The following is a 4,006-nucleotide window of genomic DNA, read 5'->3' on the forward strand; positions in this document are numbered from 1 at the left end:
GTTCGTCGAATGTTCTCTTTTGAACCGAAACGAAAACCACTCTCACCGAAATGGCTAATCGTAGCCCATGGAAGATTCGACACGGTGGTTTCGTGACGTATCGCGAGTGGATCTCGCGACCGGGAGGGCGGTTCGGTCGGCGCGATCGTCGCGCTCCATGGAGAACGCTTTCGAAAGGGCTTTTCCATCGGTGGACGGGTATCGAGGCCGGTTATCTGCCAACGGAGGTGGCCAGCGACGCGGCAAGGGCCTGCTTGTAGGATCAGATAACGCCGAGGACCAGAGACAAAAGGATGCATTAGCCAACCGGCCGCTAATTAACCGATCTTCCATTTTCGAGGATAGGCGTGACTCTTTCACTGCGGCCGATCTTCCTCCTCGGCCACGTAATGACAAATCCCGCATAAATTACGAGCATGCCAAGGACGGACGTGATCGGTCACGCCTTCGCGTCCGCGCTGGCATTCGCCGATCGACCAACCCGATACCTCTCGAACGAGTTACGTAACGCGTCTGGATCGGCGATTATTACTTTTACCGACTTTTCAATGTGATCTTTTTCATGTTTTTAGACATAGTACGGACAAATGGTGTACTATCGTGCATCCTTTAACGATGCGACAGTAAGATCGCGATACTAATTACGCAGCAAAAGATTAGTTCAGCACACTCTAACCCTCTATGGATTTCGGAAACCTCACTTACCTAAAACGATCTCTGCATAATTATTTAAAGTCAATATAGTGAAACCACAATTCCCCCGCGTCAATTTTCCAAATAACTTCTTCGCCCTCTGCTTCATAATATTCGGAACGAACCTTTTAGGTGCAAAGTGTTCGTAACTATCCCTCAACGTTGTTAATTCGTCGCTCGCAGCGTCTCTTACGAGTCGAACGTTGCTAAGGGATCGAATTATGAAATTTCATATTTCGTCTGGTCGCAGGAAGACGTCGAGTATCGCGATCTCGCTTACCTGGAACAGAAACAAACGCAGGGACATTAGAGAGTGGCCGGTGATGCAACGGAGCCGCGTGGGCGGCGGTCCGTGGAAACATTAATCTTTCGCGAAACGCTCGCGGTTAATGAAATCCACGGTCACTTCTGGTGTCAGGGGACGAGTATGGACGACCTACGCGGAGTTACACGCGTTAGCTAACGAGTATCAGCGAGAGAAAGTACGCAATGCTGTACCATTGCACGAGACCGATGCTTGTTTGACAGAGACAATGACGGATCATGGGTCAACACTTTTGTTGCCGCTGTAGTCTTCTAGAAACGAACCACGTGGAACGGGCATTTTATCCAGCAACGTTGCAACCGACTTTGCCAACGATCAAATGATATCAGCTAGCTGCGATTGCAAATCAGATCGCAAAATATCAAACCTCCACGACGCTTCCTATGTTCTACAACGCGGCGCTTTTAACGCTCTTCAAGTAACAACAAAATAACGAAATTTCCCTACGCCCTACGAATCGCGTGAATTGAACGAACGAACGAGCCACCCTTGTCTCCCTGGACGATCCTGCGCGTGGCCAGCTACTTATGAAATCGGACCACCCTCGTTTCTCAACCCGTGTCGGGTCGATTGTCGCTGGAAAAAGGGACACTTGTCGCTGTGACACGCGCTGAAATCGTTCCGGCGGTGTGGCCGCGCACAAGTGCCCTCCAGTATACCTGGACAGGTGACATCCCGTGACAGTTTCCGGGTCGACCCTCCATAGAAGGTTCGGGGGCGCACGAAAGCCGATTCGAGTCGAGTCACCGCGGCATTGTGAGCCTCAGGTTGGTGACATCACGTGCACGTCAACGATCCGCAAAAGCGTAACAGGATTAGCCCCGTCTCGGAGATTCCCTGGCCGGGAAGTCGACTGCTTTGTTGCGCCACCACGACACCATCGTGCTCGGGAATGACAGTTCGAAAAGAAGATTACGACCATTCGAGGGATCTATTGTCCACGCCATGTGAGATTCCTTTCGGCTCCACCGACTATCTGCGATTGTGAAAGAGTCCAGAAGGAGTTTCGGTGGCTTGAATACGTGTAACTGTTTAGATAGGATTTAGTTTGGAATATAGTGGTAATGAAGGTTCGCTGGTCTTTACGTAGAGATTAATTGTAGATTGAATTAGATCAAATTAGATGGAATATAAGAGAAAAATGTGGTCCTGGTTCTTTCATACTTGTAAATAAAGATAAAGGGAATGAAGAATCGAATAATGCAGCTCTGTACCAAAGATAAAATGCCTTTATCCTAAGGCACAGATCGCACGCCAAAACGCATCCCTGTTTTTATATTCCCAGGCACATTCACCTACTACGAGTTGCTAAATTGTCCGTGATTCGAAACGCAGGTAAAGACTTTTGAAGCGAGAGACACGAGTTGGATGCGGTGCAACGACAAAGATTCATCATCGACCTTTCTAAGCGGATAATTATTTTTCGAGAGCTCTTCGAGAACTTCTCTCCGTCATCGTTTGCTGTTTTTGCGTCGAACATCGTGCTTTCAGTGCCACTCAACCGGGCACGGTTCTTTCGAAACGGCGATTTTTAAAAGAAAGAAATAAGTCGAACGATGTTCTTTACAGTCGATTTCACAGGATGGGTTTCCACAATTTTGGAAGAATGTTTCTACTACGGTATGTCGAAGTTCGAGGCTGACAGACGAATGTAATGAAGGATTAATGCAAAGTTGTATTGTGAAATCGAATAGGATTAATGTATAGTGGAATGCTAAATTACTTTGCATTCATGCGTTCTGCGTAATTCTAAGATTTAGATATTCGATATCGACTACCTAATAATCAGATCATCTGCAACGCTATTCGATATCAAACTGAAAAGGCTAAAAGAAACGAAAACGGCAACTTTATGATCGTAAACAGTTCACAATCCGCCTATGACCATTACAAAATCCACGCTATCCTCCGTATGCTTTAAATATTATTCCAAACAGAACAGCCATTATCCACCCAAAAACCATCGATCACGACTTCAAGCCCGCAAGAAGCCATAAGAAGGGCAGTGGTTCTCGGTGGATGACCAGCGCGTAATCGCCAAGTTTTTATTCAAGCAGAATGACGAGGCTGTATATCGAAAAAGGAGGACAGAGCGGCAGGCAGGAGAAACGAATCGGCAGAGAGTGATGAAATCGGCCGGGCCAAGCTGCAGCCGGGATGGAGGAAAGAAGGGCCAACAATTAACTTAAACGAAGCGGGAGTGGCGTGACATGTACTTTGTCGCGCACGTCTTCTGACATCAGCCACCGTGGGAGATCAGTCCCGTTGGCTTCTGTCCGTTTCGGTGCACTTTAACGTTGCCTAATGCTGTCTTCGCATGTGAAACGACGAAACGACGTCGCGGACGAAATGGGAACGCGTAAGAAGCGCGTTTCGACGAGATGGATTTTGAAAGATTGATGCTGAGTGATGTCCACGGTATTTCACAAGTACATCGTCGTTCATAAATCACTGGCCATTTTGCTAATTTACACTGCACTTTCGAATTCGATTCAACTTGGAATTCGACTAATCCGACTTTAGCTAAAATTTCCCTCCGATAAACCTCACAGTGTTGTATTTCTATCGTGAAAGATTTCGTTGAAGAAATACGCGAATGTAAATGTAGGTTTTTGTGTACGAAATTACAAACTGCTTTCGAAAATAACACGACAAGTACGAACCGGTCGGAATAAAATGTCGAATGTGATCGGAATTACAAAAGGTTATGACGGTATGAGGTACGTTTAATCCGAACGCGTTATCGGATTATCGAGTTCACCGCGAAAGGGACGGGGAGGCGTTTTCCTGATCGAATCTTTTCCTCTTTCGAATCGACGCCTCTCGTGAAAGAGAAAAGCCACGTCGGCAGATCGCATCTTGGCCGTGACCCCGAAATTTTAAAGCTCCGCTAAAATCTCCGCTGCCCCGTCCCCGTTATCTACGAGACTCGATCAGCCGTGAAAGGATCGAAGGGCACATATTGATTTCGATAATGATCGATCCGAC

Source organism: Bombus bifarius, unplaced genomic scaffold, assembly GCF_011952205.1.
Source record: "Bombus bifarius isolate JDL3187 unplaced genomic scaffold, Bbif_JDL3187 scf7180000009102, whole genome shotgun sequence".
NCBI lineage: Eukaryota > Metazoa > Arthropoda > Insecta > Hymenoptera > Apidae > Bombus > Bombus bifarius.